Source organism: Amblyomma mixtum, chromosome 7, assembly GCF_055824585.1.
Source record: "Amblyomma mixtum isolate Tamu chromosome 7, ASM5582458v1, whole genome shotgun sequence".
In the NCBI taxonomy this organism is placed as follows: domain Eukaryota; kingdom Metazoa; phylum Arthropoda; class Arachnida; order Ixodida; family Ixodidae; genus Amblyomma; species Amblyomma mixtum.
This window is the reverse complement of record NC_143018.1, coordinates 107,733,726-107,757,718: the sequence shown is the minus strand read 5'-3', so window position 1 is coordinate 107,757,718 and position 23,993 is coordinate 107,733,726.

Sequence of the window (23,993 nt, the reverse complement as noted above, 5' to 3'; positions counted from 1 at the left end):
TAACCCCCCGCGCTTGTTAGAAACCCGGCGGACCAAGCGGCCCACCTGGTCCCCCACCTGACGGAGTTTGGCCAATGTTGTTTCTGACCGTCTGTCTTGATGTATAAAAAGCCCCAGTACCCGGACTTCAGCTTTTTCAGGGATTGGACCTGTCTCAAGAGACAAGAAAATTTTGGCTGTGCACTTTGGTGAGGGGCGTATGTGCACAAATTCAGACTTTTGGGTGGAGCATTGGAGGCCGCAGCGGCGGGAATAACGGTCCACTATGGTCGCCGCCTCCTGCAGGTTGGCCTCAATGTCTCCGAGGGAACCCTGTGTGGCCCACAGGGTGATGTCATCGGCGTACAGCGCATGCTGCACACCGGCGACAGCGCCCAGCTGGGCCGGTAGGTGCATCATAGCCAGATTGAATAACAGGGGAGAGAGCACCGCGCCCTGTGGTGTACCCCTTGTTTCTAAATGAAAAGGACCATGTTCCTTATCCTGGATTCTAATGTAGGATTGTCTGTCGGTTAAAAATTGCCGAATGTATTGAAAGGCGTTTCTGCCGCAGTTAGTTTGAGAGAGGTGGGTGAGAATGATCTCGTGGGTAACGTTGTCGAATGCACCCTTCAAATCCAAGGCGAGTACGACCTTGTCATTGTGAGGGCATTCGACGGGGTCGAGGACATCCCGATTTAGTTGTAGCAGGACATCCTGTGCAGATCTGTGTGGGCGAAACCCGAACATAGTGTCTGCGAAAAGGTGTTTGGATACCATGAACTCAGACAACCTGTCGCGTACCATCGTCCCCATGAGTTTGCCCACACAGGAAGTTAGAGAGATGGGACGGAGGTTTTCCGTGTTGATGGCCTTGCCAGCTTTAGAGATGAAGGTGACCAGGGCGGTCTTCCAGTCGATGGGGAGTGGCACTTCTCCAAGCCAGATTGAGTTAATGTAATTCAATAAAGACAGGTAAGCCGGGTCAGGGAGGTTGGCTAACAATCTGACTGTAATTTTGTCCCGCCCCGGAGCGGTGCCACGTTTCATTTTTGCCAGGGCCGCCCTCAGGTCATGAGTGGTTGATCCAGCTCAACAATTATTTCCGACTCGCGGGGGGCCTGTCGGAACGTCGAGCAGGGCTCGGTACCGTACCTAGCCTACCGCATTCTCCACAACAGCGTCTACACCGGGGACCCCGCTTACCGGCGTATCGTTTGGGCTCCTGCTCACATGGGCCTTGAGGGAAATGAGGCAGCTGACGCCGCTGCCCGCGCGCTCTCTCGCTGGACATTCCTCTCCGACCCCGACGATCAGGCGGAGGAGCGGCTTCTGCTCCGCCTGTATACTAATACTTTGCTGTGCCCGGCAGCTCTGAAACACTCCGACCCTTCTTTCTCGGGCAGCTGTCCGCACTGTGCGGAGAAGTCTTCGGACATCTACCACATGGTGTGGGCCTGCCCCTCCAACCCTGCTATCCCCCCTCACACCAACCCAACCCAGGAGGACTGGGAGGCGGCCCTACTCGGCTGCTCTTACCTGCAGGCCCAACGGGCCTTGGTCGCGCGAGCCCGGGAGGCGGCCAACGCCACTGGGGTCCCGACTAGGGACCTCCACCTAGTACTTGTAAGGGTTGGCCCCCTCTGGACCAGCTCGTACATAACCTCTTTAAGTGTATCTGTATATAAATGCTTTTCACCACCACCACCACCTATGGCTTCAGAGCCGCGTTTCAGGCACAACGTTGTCAATCCCTGTTGCACGCATCTCCCTCTTATCACCCAACGTACGTATAAGCGCGATTCAGGCGTCCACTGACCCATGGAGCCAATTACGTTTTACAAACTCAGCCGCATGGCACTGCCACCGCCCCACAGTACCTTGTCGCCCTCATCCAGCGCCACATGGCGACAATTACAGACAGCCTGCTTTATTTCCCCCCACAGTCTCTCATGTCATCACACCTTTCCTCCTGATTGTACTACCTGTGGCGTGCCCAGATCCACTCTTTTCCACTACCTTTGGGAATGTCCTTCCCCAGAGACAGTACCCCCAATCCCCAATCCCACTCATTCTTCCTGGGAGGCTGCTTTACGGACCGCTCAGCCCGCCGGCCAGAAATGGCTGGTGGATCGGGCTTTACGTGAAGCACAAGCCCGTGGGCTCCTGGACCAGTAGGGGACCACCCTGCAAGATTTTTTTTTGTGTTATAAAATTGTTTCCTTCCTTCCTTTTAAGCATTCCTCACCGACCGCACGGCTGAGATACACTGCGGCCCTCTCTCTTCACCCTCCTACACGCTTCAGAGTATCGTCACCCTCAAGGGTCCGTCCTTTCCCCCTTTCTCTTTAACATTACCCTCATACCCCTCGCCCAGAAATTGGCCACTATTCCCCACCTGAAGCACACTCTTTATGCCGGCGATGTCACCCTGTGGACCACCCATGGCAGTGACGGCGGCATACAGAACACCTTACAGGAAGCAGCCACCCTCACCCAAAATTACGCACGGACCGTCGCACTGTCTTGCTCCCCAGAGAAGTCCGAACTGCTCCTCATCCGGCCTAAGAACCACCGCTGTCCCCGCTCCCCCATTGCCATTGAACTGAATGGTGACCCGGTACCTGAGGTTGGCACCTTCCCTGTATTGGGCCTGCACATCCAGAACGATGGAAAAAACACCACTACCATCAAGAAACTCAAGCAGGTTGTAGGCGCGATATCGCACCTCATCCGCAGGGTTTCGGGACATCATAGAGGCATGAAGGAGCGCGACCTATGTCGCCGCATTCATGCCTCTGTCCTCAGCCGTGTGCTGTACTCTACCCCATACTTACAACTATCCAAACATGACATGAACGCTTTTGGTGCTTTGATTCGCAAGGCATTCAAGGTAGCACTTCATCTTCCCCTCAACACACCCACAGACAGATTACTAGGCCTGGGCCCTCACAACACGATCGGGGAACTGGTGGAGGCCCACCGACAGGTCCAATACATCAGGCTACCACAACCCTCCACAGGTCGGTATATCCTGGACTCCCTCGGAATCAGAATACCGGCCAACGACCCAACCCTCCTCGCCATTCCACGACCCCTTCGCCGGAAGCTCCTCATCAGGCCGCTCCCGAGGAATATGCACCCGTCACACCATGAGCAGCGCCGCAGAGCCCGTGCGAAGGCACTCAATCGAGCGTACGGCTCCGAGCCGGACGCCGTATGGGTGGACGCTGCCTGCACGGGTGATGAAGCGACAGCAGCTGTGGTGGACTCCTCTTCATCCACCCTCCTCACACTACCTCTCCCTCCAGACAACTCTCCAGAGGCTGCAGAGGAAGCCGCCATTGCACTTGCTATCATCCGAACGGAAGCCCGGTACATTTTAAGTGACTCTAAAACTGAGATTCTAAATTTTGCTCGAGGCCGACTCCATGTCCCTGCTTTTGGCATACTGGACTCGCCCGATGCACCCCCACGCCGCCAAGTGGAGCTGATATGGGTGCCTGCGCACTCCGGGAATCCCGGAAACGAGGCTGCCAACCTTTTAGCCCGAGGTTCTTTAAACCGGGCTCAGGTGGCCTCGGGTCGGGGATTCACGAAGGAGCGCATGCACTCATTCAGTGAGCTGACCCAGGCATACAGAGCCTCACGCCAGCTCTACCCCCTGCACCACCCCTCCCTAGATAACAAATGCGCAACACTCTGGCGCAGTCTACAGACACACACCCTCCCCTCACCCCTTAACCTATACCACTATCATCCCTCCTTCCCCACTCCGGCATGCGCCCTATGCCGAGAACCCTTGGCTTCTTCCCTCCACATCATTTCCCTCTTCCCGGCGGACCCTCCCCCGCGGGACCTAGAGAACCTCAAGACCTGGGAGGACTGGGAGACCCTGCTGCGCTCGGAGGACCCGGCCGTGCAGACCATCGCCACCGGCCGGGCTGCCAGTGTTATGACCTTAGGACATAAACAATTGAGTGCAGTGGGGTCGTGCGGGTACCCTGGGGCGTGCCCCGAATTCCTGTTGAAATGAAGTGTTTCTCTCTCTCTCATCGTCGGCAATTTTTTTTTTATCTGAATTCACAGCAAGTCACAACGAATGGCGCAGGCCAGTTATAATGTTCAGAAAAAATTTATTTACATATGTACACATGCCAAGGTTACAAGATACATTCACATTAACAAAAACACATGACATTAAGCATGTAAGGTGAGCCAATTAAAGAGGTGCCATAAACATTTCTAAGTAAACAGACGAAATGACAGCAGGTAGCATTGACAGCTCAGTTGAGCACCACTGGACTATATGCCACACCATTGCATGCAACGCTCGACATTTCAGAGAATTATTAGCGAATCACAACAATTTCTTTTTCATACTTAGTGAGCGCTTGCATTTATTAATTACAATGTTTCTTCATCTGAGGTCCTGCGTTCATCTTCAAGTATATGTTCGAGCATGGCAAGGATTTCATCAGAAAAGCGTCCAAGTATTCTAATGATAATGAGCAGAATTCGACGGCTGCGTAAGGAGTCATAGTTGCCCGGAAAGCTACGGAGCTTCCACGGAATGTATCCTAGTTATGTGGGAAAGGCGCTACTGTAGCATGAAGGGAATACTCGTGGCAAAGCGGTTATAGACCTTATTCGCTCATATGTTTCATTTGTTGCCTGTACAACTCGCTTTATTATAAAAAATGCTTTTTTAGTTAGTGTGAAATCTCAGCAAGTTTATCAGCGAAACACCCATCGTGTGGAAGGGTGGCGTGATCTCTTGTAAACATCACGTCACAGACGCTCGGTTCGGAAATAAAAGAAAATTACTCGGGAAACGGAGAAATCGAGATTATAAATCAATTCTTTAAAAAATATCTGCACAGGGTCAAAAAGAAAAAATTCCGGTTTGTTCCGTGCTATAGGTTACTTCACTGCAGGAATACGAGAGTTCTGCACATTATTTTGATCTCTTCCACAAACAAGCAGCAACGCAAGGAATGCTGGCAGACATCGAAACCCTTGTGCGCTCTTTTCGTTACGTCACCAGTAGGCACCCACGTAGCAGCAGCGGTGACGTGCGGTATACGACGTCTACTCTCCATCATTTCTTTTTCTTCGCGGCTCTACGCAATCACTTGTTTTTAGAGATAAAGCACTTCTAGCCGCAATCCGTGGTTTTCAGCGGTGTATGTCTCTGTGTGTGAAGCCTCTGAGTAGCAAGTGCAACTGGCTCACTGAGTCAGTGGACCTCTGTCGCGCTGAGAGTAGGTGTGGCGGCGTCCACCTACAAATTGAGGCAGTTATGTGCCTTTCCTTTTCTCAAAATATCAGCGAAAGCTCCATAAGCAAGCGATGTCTGCCGGTTGGTCAGAAGCGCTTCCCGCGGAATGTTCGATGATGTCGTTCACTATACGTGCGCTCCTCAGCGCGCTCTCCTTACTCCATGGCGTCTAAGTCAAGTTGTTGTTGTGACTGAGATAAGGATGAAACGGAAAGTGCACGGGCCTGCCGACTGGCTCAGCCCGAGCCACCACCGCTGCCACGTGCAGATAGAGCAGAGTGAAAGATAAGAGGAAAGAGAAAAGAGAGAGTAAAGACACGCGTCGCACCAACCGTGTCCGCCGAAGCGGACGCTGGCTGAAAAAAAAATTACCGACGATTACGTTACTTCCTAATGCGAAATTTGAGCGCAGCAAATAAGCTGTTTCACCTTTTCGATAGATTGAGGCAAAGAAATCGAGCAACACATGTATGCGCTATCACAGAATTTTTTTTTAATTTTTCACACGTATTCCTTTAACAAAGACTCCACTAACAGTTCTTGACAGTCATGAAGGAAGCTTTGTGGTCGGAGAAATAGACTGATATATGTTCGACTTGGTACACCAATGCTTGATTCTCAAAGACGAGATCTATACAAGTGCCTCGCGAGGTTGTCACAACCGTGGGACGCGTTACGAGCGAGAGGAACGGGATGTTCTCCCGCATAAGTGTTAGGAAATTGCTGTTTGTCTTTATGTCAACATTAAAGTCCCCCACTACTAACATCGGTGTGGATCGATGGACGGTTAATGCGAGTTGCAGGAAGTGCACGACGTCTTTCGTGAGTGCGGTAGGGGCGAAGTAGGCAGCTACTACCAGCAAGCCGTTGGGCAACTTTGCGGCGCACAGTTCGCCAACTTCATGTGACGTGCCAAACATTTCGACTGGTATTGCTGAGAGACCTGTGCGCAAGTAGATAGCGACTCCCGCCGCTCTGTTGTGGTCTCTGCGAGCACCACAGCAGTACAGGAAATCTATGATTTCGAGAGGCTCTTCGGGATCCATCCAGGTTTCAGCAAAGCAAAGTACAGAGGAATGGCGCAGAATGTGATCGTGGTGTACGTCCTTGGCATGTGCGGCAAGGGAGCGTACGTTAAGAATGTGGTTGTGAATGATGAATCAAGTGCTGCCAGCGAATGACGCGTCCATTGGCTGTCTGCGTGTGTTACTGATGTGTGGTTAACATGTTAAGCTTCGCCTGTAAGAGTGGAACGCGACAGCGTCTTGCAACGCTGCCAGGGAGTCCACAGAACGCCATCGCCAATTCGGCTGTACGCCTTGCTGGACGGTAAATTTATTTTTTGAGGAAAGGAAATGTATCTCTCTCGCATATCTGGGTGGACACCTGCACCTCGCCGTAAGGGAAAGGGGGAAGATGGGAGTGAACGAAGACGCCGTATTAGCTAGACGCGCCTTTGTTCATTCCAAACCATTCAGCTGGCATTACGGAGTGGCTAGCGTGCTCGTATCGCACTCCGGAGACCCTGGTTCGATTCCCCAACTCGACCAATTTCGTTCTCGGTTTTATTGATTTATGCGGTCTAACTAGAAAGGTTAATTAGGTATTTCATATTTATATTATTTTATTTCTATCCATCGTGTTCTGTCATTAACCTGTCAATTGTTTGAACTGTCTAGGATGTTCGACACAACGTATATGAAACGAGCAACGTCTTACTGAGTGGGGAAGTGCGTGGTGGTGGAGGGAACGCGGCTTCGTACTTATGTTTTTTTCAGCAGCGTCTGCTTCCGCCGACGCTGTTGTCGCTGCGGCGCGCGTCTTTCTTTTCTTTTCTTCTGACCTCTTCATTCTCCTCTATATTAATTAGGCTAATTGATTAATTAAGCAATTAACTAAACTCAGTCCAACTTAGTTGCAGCATCACTATACGATCCCTTTGATTGGTTGCATGGTTACTAGCCAAAGTACAATTGGCCCCATTTGAAATTCGCGCACTGTGACGTCACGAGCATTTCGACCAATTGAAAAGCGTGATATTGGGGGCGGAGCTGGTTACGAGGCCGACGCCGACGACGACGCGAAACCCAGGAACGGACGCCAAAGAGCTGCGCTCTAAAAACACAAGTGGCCGAAGCCGCGCTCGCTCCACCACCTCCTCGTCTAAGTCAAGCTGTGTTGCTGTGACTGAGAGAAGGATGAAAAGGAAATTGCATGGGCCTGCATACTGGCTCGAGCCGAGCCACCACCGCTGCCACGTGCAGATGAGAGTTTAAAAGATAAGAGGAAAGAGAAAAAGAAAAGACACGCGTCGCAGCAACAACCGCGTACGCCGAAGCGGACGCTGGCTGAAAAAACAGATAAGCGGCCGAAGCCGCGCTCGCTCGTTGTTTCGTTGTTGTTGCGACTGAGATAAGGATGAAAAGGAAAGTGCACGGGCCTGCCAACTGGCTCAAGCCGAGCCGCCACCACTGCCGCGCGCAGATAGAGAGGAGTTCAAAGATAAAAGGAAAGAAATAAAAAATTGGAGGCTTATCAAGGTTAAGCCCAGTGGATGCGAAGCATGTTAAGCAGCTGCCTCAGTGTGGATGGGGCTAAGTAACGGAGACGTGGTTTTAGGTTAATCGTCGTACTTTATTCTTTGCAGCCCGACAAACACACTCTTATGGTCCGTAAATGCATGACTCTTGGTTTGCACGTCACTTATTCCGTATTGTCTTTGAGCATTTCTACATAACACCAAGTCTAAACTGTTTCCCCACTGAGTCGTGGACTTTGGCTGTAGTTCACACAAGCCGAGGGCATATCTTTCTTCGACGGCCTGCAGAAATGTCCTGTCTCTCACCGGGTCCTTATTGAAGTCTCCCGTGCAGACTAACATTCTTTTGTCGGTGCGCGGCGGCAGTCCGCGCCGCCGCCGCGTCGCGCGCGACGGCGCGAACCGAAGCGTGGAGGCCTCTGCCGGGCGACGTCCGACGGCGCGATATGAGGCCCCATCTGCAGCCGGTGTGACGTCATCACGTGACGTCACATCATGTGATGTCACTTCAAGGTAAATGGTGGCCACCGCCGGGAGGAGACCGACGGCGCGATATGAGGCCCCATCTGCAGCCGGTGTGACGTCATCACGTGACGTCATGTCATGTGACCCCACTTCAGGGTCAATGGTGGCCACCGCCGGGTGTCGCGCGAAGGCCCGAAACCTACGTTTAATATGCTTCGCATAAAAGACGCGCGTCGCAACAACTGCGTCCGCCGAAGCCTACGCTGGCTGAAAAAACAGATAAGCCGCCGAAGCCGCGCTCGCTCGTTGTTGCGTTGTTGTTGCGACTGAGAGAAGGAGGACAAGTGCACGGGCCTGCCAACTGGCTCAAGCCCAGCCACCACCGCTGCCACGTGGTGCAGATAGAGGAGAGTTCAAAGATAAAAGGAAAGAAATTAAAGACACGCGTCGCAACAACCGCGTCGAACCGCGTCCGCCGAAGCAGACGCTGGTTGAAAAAAAAAAGATAAACGGCCGAAGCCGCGCTCGCTCCGCACAGCTCTGGTCATATATACCCCATACCTATAGTGAACTAGAATAGTATTCTAGTTCACTATACCCATACCTGACGTCCCAACTGTGAATTGAATCACGTCACACAACGTGGTTACCACGTGGCTTTCTTAGTGCCTCTGCCGACAATGCGAAAGGTCAAAATTCAATGCCAAAATTCTATATCGAAGTTGAAAGTCAAATTTCAGGGTCAAGGTCAAAGTTGAAGGTCAAAGTTCGAGATCAACGGTGGTCCACTTTGGTGGTTGTGGACCACACATGGTTCTAGGTATATGCGCATAGCAACACTAGCCATGACTTATCTCAAGGTCGTTTCAAGGTCATTTGGAGGCTCACGACGAAATGCGTACCAGCTTAGTAGTCTAGCGTTCGCTACAAAACCAGCGGAATTTGACTGATTTTAAAGAATGGCAATGGCAATTATCGGAGGCTTGGATGGTCTGCCTATTCCGGCAGCCCACTGGCCTGCGCCGCAGCGTGGGCCCTGGAACCAGTCCTTGTAACTGGTCGGAGTCTTTGCTGTGCAGAATGGCCTCCCACTGCTTCAAATTGGGATTATGAAGTCTCTCAATGGCGGGATTGAAATGGCACGCCACGTCATGTGGAAAACCGTAGCTATTTCTCCATAGTGTGTGGACTGTGGTCTGTAGAGCGAGGGGTACCATTGGTGGAAGTTACCGGAGTGTCGGTTAAACTCGGGTAGAGAACGCCTGCAGTTCACTCTTCCGTCCCTGCTAAACGCGTATATATATAATAAATTTGACCTTTTCAGTTCGTCAAACAGGTCTTTGCGTGCTTTGTATGCTAGCATGTAGGATTTTTGTTTTGTGCTTTTTTTTCTTCTTTCTCTTTTTTTTCTTTGCTGCCATTACCTGTGTCTACCCAATGTGAATATTGTGTCACTATTGTATAATGTTATTTCGTTTTCTCTTGTACCTGCTCATTATTGTATACTTGTTATCACGCTTTGCAACTGCATTTTGTATTAAAAGCCTTGCTGTCAAGCTGCTGCCAAGCGAAAGGGGGCTGCGGCTTAGTCAAGCTGTCTCTCAGCTTTTTCTGCGTCTCCGCTGTCTGTATCTTTACAAGGCAGAAATAAAGAATTTGATTTGATTTGATTTGTGTCTGTTTGTAGTATGTGAAGGGTGTGTTCTTCCGCGTTGTCTAAATTTGGGAGGGGTGGGGTATGTGTGGCTGGATTGTCTGTACGCCAGTAGGTGTTCAGTGAAGCTAATTATGGGCTGTTGAACGTGTTCCTCTGCCTCGTCGGCTAAGGGGGAAGCCCGGTATAAGAGTGCTCGGGCGTGCCGGTGGGCGGCATCATTCCCTCCCGTGTGTTCCGTGTGCCCTGGAAACCATAGGATTGAGGCTTCATTAGGAGGTTTGGCCAAGAGTGTGAAACCTAATTGATGGATTAGTTCTTTGTTTATATTTCTGCACCAATTTTGGGAACCTGTCAGTACACTGCGCTTGGGTTGGTAGCTAGCGCTAGCGCAATGGCTGTCTCCTCCGCGTGAGTGGGGTTGGACTTGCGCACTGCCGCGCAGTTGATCAGTTTGCCCTCGGGATTCGTTATGGCGATGGTCATGCACCCTTAGATTGGACCGGCTGCACCCACGTAGAGCGTGTCCGGGCGGCCGTCCCATTTCTCGCGCAGGCTTTCGGCTCTGATGTTTCTTCGCTCCTCGTTAAATGTTGGATGCATATTTCTGAGTAACTGATGGACATCAATCTTGTGGATCGATAGAGGAAGTTCTGTCCTTTGGTCGACCGTGTAGGGTACTGTGAGGTCTGCCTTGCTTAGAAAGGTCTGTTCTCTTCGAGGGATGGCCAGGCGGTCGAGCTGTGACAATCTTCACGCCTCCAAGATTTCTTGGAGCGTGTTTTGTATGCCCACAGGCATGAGGCGTGATGTTGATACTGTCTTTGGCAGACCCAGTGACGTTTTGTAAGCCGCCCATATTAGTGATTCCAGTTTTGCTATTTCTGACTGGGTTTAAGCGGAAGTAGGCAGTCCCGTACGTGCAACTGGCTCACTGGTTCAGTGGACCGCTGTCGCTCTGTGAGTAGGAACTAAATGTGGCAGAGGATGTACTTCCGCCCATTTTCCCCAGAGTGCACTCGCTGCGGAGAATCGCACGCCACCCTGGACCACATCCTCTTCGGCTGCCCTGCCGATCCTCCCCGGCAGGGACAGCTCGCCATCGGCACATGGGAGGAATGGGAGGCCCTCCTTGCGTCGCAGGACCTGGACACGCAACTCCGCTGTGTGAACCGGGGTGCCAGTGCCATGGCCTTACGTGGCCTGGACACATGCGCGTAATGTGAGGGCTGTGCGGTGGCCCCGAGGCCTTGAACGGTGCAAACTCGCTTGCATAATAAAGTTTTCCATCCATCCCAGAACCATAGGTGCACCAATGGACTATCAGCAGCAGCCTAATTTATAATGCTAAACGATGTGAGCGGCGGGGGGGGGGGGGGGGGGGGGGCGCACGCAGTATCTGTCACATATCTGGGTGGCTCAGGCGTCCACTGAGATATGTGAGACAGATACTGCGCCATTTCCTTTCCTCAAAAAAACAATTTATCAATTTACCTTTACGTTCCCTTCCCTCAAAACTCCAATTTCAAAAACCTAATTCAGCAGTACTGCCCTTCCTTATGTTTAAAATTCTAGGTCCCCAGAGCTTCGCGTTTGGTTTTTCCTGTGTCTACTCAACCCCCTACTTTCACCTGCGCAAACACGATGATGACCAACTGGACGTCATCCCCCGGAAAGTCATCAAGCGGGCTCTCGACCTCCCGGTCGCCACGTCCAACCGGCGACTTCTGGCCTTGGGCGTGGTAAACACATTTCGGGAGCTTCGAGAAGCCCACTTAGTCAACCAATACATGCGTCTTGCACAGACGACGTCAAACGTCACTACACATCAAACGTGACTACCATATTGAGGAAAGGGAAAGAATGCCAGAACCCTGGAGACGCGCCCTCCGGGTCCGACCCCTTCCCCGCAACATGCCCAGAGAAGACCATAGCGGTCGTCGCCAGGCGCGCGCGGAAGCGTTGGCGCGATACTATGGCAACCAAGAACACGTGTACTACGTGGACGTTGCCGGCCCACACCACGGGTGGTGGTACACTGCCGCAGTCGTACACAACGGAAACACAGTTAACGGGCTCACTTTCAAAGCCTACAACGCAACACACGCGAAGGAGATTGCCATTGCTCTGGCTCTCACTAATCCCAAGTCGAAAAACATCATCACCCACTGGCGAGGGGCCTCTCAGACTGTCTTGCTCCCAGTGAAGTCCGAACTGCTCCTCATCCGTCCTAAGAACCCCCGCTGTCCCCACTCCCCGCTCCCCCATTGCCATTGAACTGAATGGTGACCCAGTACCTGAGGTTCGCACCCTCCGTGTATTGGGCCTGCACATCAAGAACGATGGCAAAAGCACCACCACCCTCAAGAAACTCAAGCAGGTTGTAGGCAGGATATCGCACCTCCTCCGCAGGGTTTCGGGACATCATAGAGGTATGAAGGAGCGCGACCTATGTCGCCTCATTCATGCCTTTGTCCTCAGCCGTGTGCTGTACACTACCCCATACTTACAACTATCCAAACATGACATAAACGCTTTGGACGCTTTGATTCGCAAGGCATTCAAAGTAGCACTTCTTCTTCCCCTCAACACACTCACAGACAGATTACTAGGCCTGGGCCTCCACAACACGATCGGGGAACTGGTGGAGGCCCACCGACAGGCCCAATGCATCAGGCTACCACAACCCTCCACAGGTCGGTATATCCTGGACTCCCTCGGAATCAGAATACCGGCCAACGACCCAACCCTCCTCGCCATCCCACGACACCTTCACCAGGAGCTCCTCATCAGGCCGCTCCCGAGGAATATGCACCCGTCCCACCATGAGCAGCGCCGCAGAGCCCTTGCGAAGGCACTCCAACGAGCGTACGGCTCTGAGCCGGACGCCGTATGGGTGGATGCTGCCTGCACGGGTGATGAAGCGAAAGCAACGGCGGTGGACTCCTCTTTATCCACCCTCCTCACACTACCTCTCCCTCCAGACACCTCCCCAGAGGCTGCAGAGGAAGCCGCCATTGCACTTGCTATCACCCGAACGGAAGCCCGGTACATTTTAAGTGACTCTAAAACTGCGATTCTAAATTTTGCTCGAGGCCGACTCCATGTCCCTGCTTTTGGCATACTGGACTCGCCTGATGCACCCCCACCCCGCCCAGTGGAGCTGATATGGGTGCCTGCGCACTCCGGGAATCCCGGAAACGAGGCCGCCAACCTTTTATCCCGAGGTTCTTTAAACCGGGCTCAGGTGGCCTCGGATCGGGGATTCACGAAGGAGCGCATGCACTCATTAAGCGAGCTGACGCAAGCCTACAGAGCCTCACGCCAGCTATATCCTCCGTCGCACCCCTCTCTAGATAACAAACAAGCAACACTCTGGCGCAGACTACAGACACACTCTCTCCCCTCACCCGTTCCCCTAGCCCACTATCATCCCTCCTTCCCCAATCCGGCATGCGCCCTATGCCATAGGTGGTGTTGCCTATGCCCAGAACCCTTCGCCTCTTCCCTCCACATCCTTTCCCTCTGCCCGGTGGACCCTCCCCCGCGGGACCTTGAGAACCTCAAGACCTGGGAGGACTGGGATTCCCTGCTGCGCTCGGAGGACCCGGCCGTGCAGACTATCGCCACCGGTCGGGCTGCCAGTGTTATGGACCTTAGGAACATGAACACTTGAGTGCAGTGGGTTCGTGGGGGGGACCCTGGGACGTGCCCCAAATTCCTTGTAGAATAAAGTTTTTTCTCTCTCTCTCTCTGCCGGAACTATGAGCTGGGCTGGGCTCCCCCGCTTGCCTGGCGCATACTGCACTATAGCTGCCGATGCGGAAATCCAACTCCACGCAACCTGATTTCGGCCCCGGTCACCAGGGACTCCAGGGAAACGACCAGGCCGATCAGGCCGCCCGCGCACTCTCTCCCCGGGCTATATCCCTGTCCTTGGAAGCCTACATCCAATCAGACAATCTGGTCCTTACAACCAAACACTTCACCGATTGCTACAAGGAGGAGCACCGGTGCTACCCGGCCCCTTGTAAGGGACTGGATCGCGCTGACGAGCGCCTCCTCATCAAAATTCTCACTAACACTGTACTGTGCCCGGCGGTGCTTAAACATTTCAACACATCCTTTGATGGCACGTGCCAGTTCTGTGAGGAGGTGGCTGACACCTTCCACATGGTTTGGGCGTGTCAATAAAACCCATCTATCCCCCCCCCCAACCCCACCAGAGAGGACTGGGAGCCGGCCCTGCTCGGCTGTCAAGACATAAATAGCCAAAAGGCCTTGGTTCAACGGACGCGGGTGGCGTTGCTTGCCAATGGGATGGGGCCCCGGAATAGGGGCTCCAGCTAGTATTGTGAAGGGAAAACGCCAAGAAGCCTGCCCCAATCACCTCTCTGTAAAAAATTTAACAGACGATAAATGTATTGCACCAACCACCACCTGCGCCGCTCGCGCCTGTATGGGCCAACCGCGATCACATGTTTGAAAAAATTCGGGGGGGGGGGGGGCTTTGTTGACCTAAAGTGCAGTGAGGCTTGCGTCACTAATGTGTGGTTAAGATGTTAAACTTCGCCTCTAATAGTGGAACGCGACAGCGTCTTGCAACGCCATCGCTCGTTCGGTTGTACTCCTTGCTCGTCGGTAAATTGGTTAGGTTTAGGTTTATGGGGTTTAACGTCCCAAAGCGACTCAGGCTATGAGAGACGCCGTAGTGAAGGGCTACGGAAATTTCGACCATGTTTTTGAGGAAAATAAATGTATCTGTCTCGCATATCTCGGTGGACACCAGAACCTTTTGCTGAATTTGCTTTTACGTATTTCGTGTACTTGGACCCAAACTAGCCGCTGGCTATGGGTCCAAAAAGTGTTTGTATTTCCTGTAAAAGAAATTCGAAAATAAATTGAAATTGAAATTGAGCCTCGCGGTAACGGGAAGGGAGGAAGATGGGAGTGAATGAAGACACCGTATTCACTAGACGCGCCTTTGTTCTTCGCAAACCATCGAGCTGGCACGGCGGAGTGTTGTCCACGAGAGATCGACTTGGCATCGTTACTGGTGCTCAAATGAATCGCTCCAAAAGTTCTGGCCTGTGGTTTGGTTCATAGGGCACAACTCCGCCCCTGTACGCTGGAATAGAATGGTCTTGTGTGCCTCCTAAATATCTTTGTGTACCCCTTCATGCCTACAAATCAAGCGCGCATTACTGGAGAGAGCGCGTTCCGGCCGTTGAGCGTTATGCTGAGACGTTTGTACCGCATCGGCTTTCAATTTTTGGTCGAGCCAAGGCTTGCAACACCTTTCTGGTAACAAGGATTTATTACGTACTCCAGGTCTTTCACTGCGCCAGACATTACACACAGCGTTTCCATCATATATTTGCGACGTTTATTTGGTCTTCTAAACTTGAGCACATACGGCGTGATAACATTTTCAGGCCTGTTTTTGCAAGACGACTGGGCCTAGAGCACCTGTATGTGAGACAATTGGTTGCTCGTTTCTTCTTTTTTCGTGATTGTTCCCATCCGATTATTAGAGCATTCTTGCAGGTTGACTTCATGACTCTACATCCGAACTTAGTAGTTTCTTCCAATTTTAGTGAACGCCCCCGTTTACTTGGCTTCATGCAGGAAGTTTATGCCTCGGTGCGTTTTTTGACAGTTCGGTTTTCAAATGAGTAGTACTTATATTCTGTTCCGCGCAAAAATCTGTACAGGGATTTGATATCGACGCTCTTCCCGCCCCCACTGTATCGTTCTGTCTACTTTGGGCTCATAAGTCATGATGTTTTAGGCGAGTGCGTAAAATGCCGATTTCTGCTTGCACCAAAACATTTTTCTATAAATTAGACGCCGAAACTCTACCTCTCAACACGTGGCTCGATAGGAAAACATTTTTATGTCTTCTGTAAACTGTCGCTTGTGCAATGTGCCTGAAACAATTGAACATTGTTTTATAGACTGCTAAGACGCGATTTTGTTTCGGTATGTGTTGCAGAGGACGCTACAGAAAGATTTCCTCCTAAATTCTTACACATGTGCGCTATCTTGTTGTTTCCCAACCTGACTCGAAACCCTATGATATGATTCTTCTCATTGAACTTCATTGCCTTTGGAAAACGTGCATGCAAGACCGCAACGTTGAACCTGTCGTTTCACCCAGAATTCATTTTAGCTGAATGATGCGGCAGGTAACCGACATTTACAAAGAATTGGACTTTTTGCCGGATTGGTTTCCTCTCCTGATGCGCTGTATATCCTTACCGGCCTTTAGTTCTGATATGTTTAATATCATGTTTGTGCCATGCAGCGCCTACTTAGGTTCTATGTAAATAGATTTTTTTTGTGTGTGTACACAGACACACACACACACACACACACACACACACACACACACACACACACACACACACACACGCGCGCGCGCGCGCGCGCGCGCGCGCACACACACACACACAAACACACAGGTATATATATCCTTTCTGTACAAAACCATGTAAATAAATGCCATGAAAGAGAAAAAAGAAAAAGAGAGTCATCATCATCATCATCAGCCTGACTACACCCACTGCAGGGCAAAGGCCTCTCCCATGTCTCTCCAATTAACCCTGTCCTTTGCCAGTTGCGGCCACTGTATCCCCGCAAACTTCTTTATCTCATCCGCCCACCTAACTTTCTGCCGTCCCCTGCAACGTTTGCCTTCTCTTGGAATCCACTCCGTTACCCTTAAGGACCAGCGGTTATCTTGCCTTCGCATTACATGCCCTGTCCAAGCCCATTTATTCCTCTTGATTTCAACTAGGATGTCATTAACCCGCGTTTGTTCCCTCACCCACTCCGCCCTCTTCCGATCTCTTAACGTTACACATATCATTTTTCTTTCCATACCTCGCTGCGTTGTCCTTAACTTAAGCTGAACCCTCTTTGTTAGCCTCCACGTTTCTGCCCCATAGGTGAGTACCGGTAAGATACAGCTGTTGTATACTTTTCTCTTGAGGTATATTGGCAAGCAGTCATTCATGATCTGAGAGAACCTGCCATATGCGCTCCACCCCATTCTTATTCTTTTAGTTATTTCCCTCTCATGATCGGGATCAGCGGTCACTACCTGCCCTAAATAGACATATTCTCTTACTACTTCCAGCACCTCGCTACCAACTGCGAAATGCTGTTCCCTTGCTAGGTTGTTGAACATTACTTTGGTTTTCTGCATGTTAATTTTTAGCCCCACCGTTCTGCTCTGCCTGTCTAACTGATTGATCATGCTTTGCAGTTCTTGTCCTGAGTGGCTTAGCAAGTCAATGTCATCAGCGAATCGCAAATTACTCAGGTATTCTCCATTAACTCTTATCGCCAACTCTTCCCATTCCAGTCCCCGGAAATCCTCCTGTAAGCAGGCGGGGAATAGCATTGGCGAGATCGTGTCTCCCTGCCTGACACCTTTCCGTATTGGAATTTTATTGCTGACTTTATGGAGAACTATAGTAGCTGTGCAATCGCTATAAATATCTTTTAACATTTTCACATAACACTCTTCCACACCCTGATTCCGCAATGCATGCATGACAGCTGAGATTTCCGCTGAGTCAAATGCTTTCTCGTAATCAATGATGGCTATATATAATAGTTGGTTATATTCTGCGCATTTCTCTATCACCTGATTGATCGTGTGAATGTGGTCTATTGTCGAGTATCCTTTACGAAAGCCTGGCTGATCATTTGGTTGACTGAAGTCCAAGGTTGTCCTGACTCTGTTAGCGATTACCTTAGTAAATACCTTGTAGGCAACGGACAGTAAGCTGATCGGTCTGTAATTTTTCAAGTCGTAGACGTCTCCTTTCTTATGAATTAAGATAATGTTAGCGTTCTTCCAAGCTTCTGGTACTCTCGAGGGTCAAAAGGCATTGCGTATACAGGGTGAGTAGCCGTTAGCAATAACGACAAAAAAAAAGCACGCCCGGCGGCGGAACGGCAGGATGGTGGTTCGAATCCCATCGTGGACAATTTTTTTTTTTTTTCTGGCCTGACTAGAAAAAGCGTGACGCCTCTGCTGATAGCGTTCTGTCGACAACGATGAGGCATTAAAGGCTTTCGCCTTAAAATTGCAGTGCAATGCGCGCTACGCCTAGGCTACCCCAAATGCAGGAGTGCTTGAGTGCTGACCCGTGTTTCATTGCCATGAACAATGAATGGTTTGTGAGAAAATCTACTGCTATTCATGCGTGTTTTTTCTGCCGTCGCCCAGGGCGGCGAGTGACGTCATATGATAGCTGAAGTACGATGCATATTCATGCTGGTCTTCAGGCTAAATGTCTCGCCTGTAGCTTCCGTACGAGATCGCGTGCTCGGCGATCGGCTGCTGCACTTGTGGAAGGTTCCGCCATGGTGTCACCTCACAGCAGTGTAGATCAACGTTTAGAGATATACTTGTGTAGATAGCGACTCAAATGTTCAGAGGCTAGTCAAACTGGTAGGCCGATGTGATTGATTTATCAATACTGAGCAAAAACAGGTGAGACAGCATCTTCAAATGAGGCGCCCAACTCCCTTTTCTTTTAACAATTGTTGTTCGAATAGTCACCAGATGGCGACATTAGTATTGTGAATGCGAAAACTGCTTGTTTTCGGTCGCCGACGCTGCAGTTGGCGCGATTTTCTAGTTCATTTTGACCGAATTAGGCAAGCAAATCATCCAAACACCGTATTGAAACATAAATACTATCATATGTCATCTCTGCGTGAAATTTCAGCTCGAATAGGCATGCGGTTTTCCAGCGAGCAGCATCTACAGTGCACGTTTGGCGTTGCAGCAGTCGGTATGTGGATGCGCTTGTTCGCAAACTCGCGTCCATCAGGTTTCCGTCCATTGATGGACGGAAACCTGATGGACGCGAGTTTGCGAACAAGCGCAAATGCAGCCGTTAAATACATTCCCAAGGGGAAAAGCTTGCTTTGCTCGCCGATGGTCCGTGTCCGACAGCCAAGCAGTCCCGAGCTTGGGAACCCAGCTCTGGCCATGGTTGGGGATTGGCACTGGCCTTGCGCGAGCCATCCCCCTTGCTGAAGCCGAGCGATACTCAGCCCTATGATGGCCTAACTATTTATTGCCTTTTGTACTACTAGCGAGTGCATTAAAATGGAAGCTGTACAAAATACGTGAAAAATAGTTACAAGGCCTAATTCGAATTTTCCGTAACTCAACGTGAAAAAGAAAGGTCTCGAGCTGATTCCTGTGGATTAGTTGGTTGGCCCCCTACTGACGTATTCATGGGTGAAATCTGAACAGTAATATCACGCTCATGAAGACCAATAACTAACGACAAGCAGATGCGTCACGCAGGCTAAGCTATAAAAGCGCTATACAAACCAAAAGTTATTAAAATATCCACAAAACTAAACATTTTCACGAGCTTGTATACTCCATTCTGTTGGCGCCAGTGGCTATTGCGCTTTAAGCAATATTATTTCACTCAACTGTGATTCTGTGGTTCTGTGCCTAAGCATTTGTGTGTCATCGTGAGCTTTCGACCTCGACACAAGTTGTGTAGTGAGAAATGAAACGAAGACCCGCCTCCGAACGCTGATTCCACAAACGCTGAATCCACGAAGGTCCGAGTGAAACACTCGGACACCGGGTTCAAATACCTGTCGCGAGCTAGACTCCAACCGAAGAGAAGTACGCTATATGGAACGAGAAATCGTATGGCACCATCCGGAATGGTGTGCGACAAACGGCTGCTCCCAATTTTGGTACGAATCTAGTCAGGAAAATTGGCCGCAGATTGAAGTCAGCCAGTGGGGGAATGGGGGGGTGGGGTGGGGGGGGAGAGGGAGAGGGGGTATGGACGAGCGACATGTATATGACTGTCTGAAATGGCGATGCTCGTCTTGCTGTGTGTGTCCTACTGCAGTTTGATGACGTCACCCTATTGTTTATTGCGAAAGCACTATTGGCCTCGTACCCTGGAAAATGCCGGTGTGTAGTGAAGCCTCTGAAGTTAGTCCCGTGATGCGGGAAGTGGCGAGAAATAAACGAGACTTTGAATGAAGGTGGCCTTGGTCAACCTGGAGAAGTCAAATAAATATTCCACGACTTTGTTTCCAACCTTCGGCAGCGCAAAGAGATCAGCTTCGCTGGCCACTGCACGGGGGCACTATAGATGCTACCGCCGCGGCCGATCAGGCCTCGTGTTGAACTGCAATACACTGTCGCACTGCGCATTGCACGTCGTCGTCCTCACCTTCCTTCTTTGTGCAAGTCGCGGAAGGAAAGGAAACGCGCTTTCAATCGCTCTTTCAGGTACGCTGCGTTGGTGCCCACCTGGAAAAACCTGCTCTCTCACAATATTTTGTGGTTAGCAATGCTAAACCGCCAGCAATTATTTTGCCATTCTGATATTTTCTGTTCCACCTGCCAGCACACACACTAACCTCCTAACACACGCCGCCGGCTTTTCTCGTAATGGGGCTAGCACAGCTTTCGCCTTAAAATAATCCTGTATAACCAGACACCCACTCTCTGGCTTCGGCAAAGCGAGGGCGCTCATGACTCCAGTTATGCGATGAAACCGGTGACGCTGTACCATTGCAATATTTTGGAGGTTATGCTAATAGCTGTTGCTGCAAAGCCACGGGCTTGACTCTCATACTGGCCATCCTATTTATTGCTTGCAGGTACGTCAAGGAACCTGAACGGTCCGCTAGAGACGTACTTTAGCTGCATCAAACAGTGCGGCGTCTTGAACAACAGCCGCTCACCCGTCCACTTCAGGCGCCCGTATACTGGAGCAGCCTTGTGGCCTTATGCATGTGGCTGAGGTCAAAAATAAAGAGCACCACTATCTCCACACAGCTGGAAGGCATTTGCCTGTCCAAGGGATGAACGCACCACACTCGTTACCAGCCACGCATTCGAAGAGCCAACGGCTGCACTGGCAGAAGCCATACTTGAACTCGGCTACTTTGGTCTAAGGGAATAAAATTTAGCAAAGCGGTCGAATGCACTGGTGGTTTTTCGTCAAGGCCGTGAGCAAACAAGTTCTCAGCATTGACTGCATTGATTGCATTGATTGCATGCAAGTTATATTCGAGTCTGGTCAGCTAGCTATAATATAGATCAAGCCCCATGCTGGACTTATTTAGCCACCACGCTTTGAACAGGCTCAATGCATGCTGCGAATAATCAGTGCGATCAAGATAGATTTATTGAAGGCCTCCATTAATTTTCAGTGTAGTGAAGACAACGCAATCAGCGAAGTGGTCCATTAACTGTTTCACGCCATTGTTCAGGGAGACTGCCTGCCGACTCACTGAACGAAACCATGACACTTAACTGCACACCAGGCTGACAAAGAGTGCGCTATCTGCCCATCTAAGATTGCTCCACTGCTACCCAGGTTTTGAAGTGTGTGGTATGAACGCGCGTACTGCCACAATGCTTTTGCCTCTTGCAGGCATTTTTTTCAAAAGCCAGCTGGTAGAGATAGTGCAGCATACTTGTTTTTCTGAACGTATGTGAAACTGGCAACTGGCATTTCTACCAAGGCACATGTATGCACCAACCAACCGAACACCAAATACCGTAATTTCTGGTATACGGTCCGAACCTGGTGTACTAGTCCACAGGACTCAATTCGGGCCGAAAAATGTTTTTTTACTATGTTGTGCGCACCTTGTACAGGGTCAATCACACTGAACACGGCTCCGCGTGGCTGCGTGCACGTAGAGCACTATTGCGACCAAGCGGGTAGCAAGCACGTGCAAAGGGGCAGATGACACGGTGGGTGGTGGTGGTGAAAACATTTATTCAGAACAGGAGGTGTTTGGATCGGCCCGTAAGGGACCGATCCTTACAAACACTAGGTGGAGGTCCCTAGTTTGGGACCCCAGTGGCGGTAGCCGCCGCCCGGGCGCGCCCGACTAAGGCTTGTTGGGCCTGTAAGTCGTGGCAGCCGAGCAGGGTCGCCTCCCAGTCCTCCCGGGTTGGGTTGGGGATAGGGGGAATGGCCGAGTTGGAGGGGCAGGCCCACACCATGTGATAGGTGTCCGAAGACACCGCACCACAGTGCGGGCAGTTGCCGCTAAAGGAGGGGTCAAAATGTTTTAGTGCAGCCGGGCACAGCAATGTATTGGTGAAGAGGCGGAGAAGAAGCCGCTCATCCGCCTTCTTGAGGCCTTTACATGGGCTAGGGTAAAGGCGATGGCTATCTTGAAAGTAGGTTGCGATATTTTTGAACGTATAAACCGGATTAAAATCGGGTTCCTGATCAGGTGGGGAGGAGAAAACAGCCCGGTGAGAGAGCGCGCGGGCGGCTGCGTCTGCTGCCTCGTTTCCTGCCAACCCCTGATGAGCAGGGGCCCATATGAGGTGACCGTGTGCGGGGTCCGTATCCCGTATGCAATTTTGGTATATTCGATAGGCTAGGAAGGGAGTGCTGCCTTGTTCGACGTTCCGACAGGCCCCTCGCGAGTCGGTAATTATGTATTTTGAATTGGAATGTGAGGCCGCGAGAGCAATCGCGACCTCTTCTGCTTGTGTTGCACTGCGGGCTCTGAAAGTGAGGCCGTTAACTGTGTTGCTGTTGTGAACTACCGCGGCCGTGTACCATCCCCCGTGGTGAGGGCCGGAGGCGTCCACGTAGTATACACCTGTTTTGTTGCCATAATATCGGGCTAGCGCTTCCGCTCGTGCCAGGCGCCGACCATTATGGTCTTCATGTGACATGTTTGCTGGAAGAGGCCGCACGTGGAGGGCACGTCTCCACAGTTCCGGGATGCGAAACCTGTCTTCCATTAGAGGGGTGTGTTGTATATGGAGTCGAGCAAGAAGGCGGCGACCCGACTCCGTTAGCGACAAACGCGTGTACTGGTTTGTAAGGTGCGCCTCCCGGAGCTCCCGGAAAGTATTCACCACCCCAAGGGCCATAAGCCGGCTGTTCGAAGTAGTGATGGGGAGGTCAAGGGCACGTTTAACAATTTTGCGAAGGATGACCTCAAGGGCATCCTCCTCTTGTTTCCGTAGGTGGAGATAAGGAGTCGAATAGAGAATTCGACTAGTTACGAAGGCGTTTGCCAGCCGCAAGGCTTCGTAACCCTCCGCGTTTGTTGGAAACCCGGCGGACCATGCGGCCCACCTGGTCCCCCACCTTACGGAGTTTGGCCAATGTAGTGTCTGGCCGCCTGTGTTTGTGGATGTAGAGTCCGAGTACCCGTATCTCATCACTTTCGCGTATGGGACCACTCTCGAGAGAAAGAGATATTTTAGTTGTGCACTTCTGTGAGGGGCGGAGGTGCACAAATTACGATTTTTGAGGGGAACATTGAAGACCGCAGCGGCGGGCGTAGCGGTCTACTATCGTCGCCGCTGTTTGCAGGCTGGTTTCAATATCCCCTGTGCTGCCCTGCGTGGCCCACAGAGTGATGTCATCGGCGTACAGGGCGTGCTGCACGCCGGCGACACCACTCAGCTGGGCCGGCAGGTGCATCATGGCCAGATTGACGAGCAGCGGGGAAAGTACCGCGCCTTGAGGGGTTCCCCGCGTGCCGAGTAGGTAAGGACCATGGTCTCTATCTTGAATTCGAATGTAGGATTGACGATCCATTAAAAATTGGCTTATGTATCGAAATGTGTTGAGGCCACAGTCGGTGTGACTTAGGTTAGTGAGTATGATCTCATGTGTTACATTGTCAAATGCCCCTTTAAGATCCAAGGCGAGTACGACCCGGTCATTATGGGGGCATTCGAGGGGGTCAAGGACTTCCCGATTGAGTTGCAGGAGGACATCCTGAAGCACCACGTCGAGGTCCCTCTTCTCGTGCGCCACTCTGCATTGATTCATGCACGGGTTAGCTGCAATGGCACTCCGCAGGTACGTGGCCACGCGGAGCAGTGTTCTCTCTAAGTCTGATTGGCCCTGAACATAGTCCATGCCCGACGTATAGTCCTGAACCGGTGAATATATGTATAAAAACGCATAGCGCACTTCATGCTCTATGCTGCATAGTCTGCACTTATTGATAGTCCGCAAAGCCGCAAGTTTTGACTTGCACATGTATAGCCTTCTGCCTGCATACCTGCA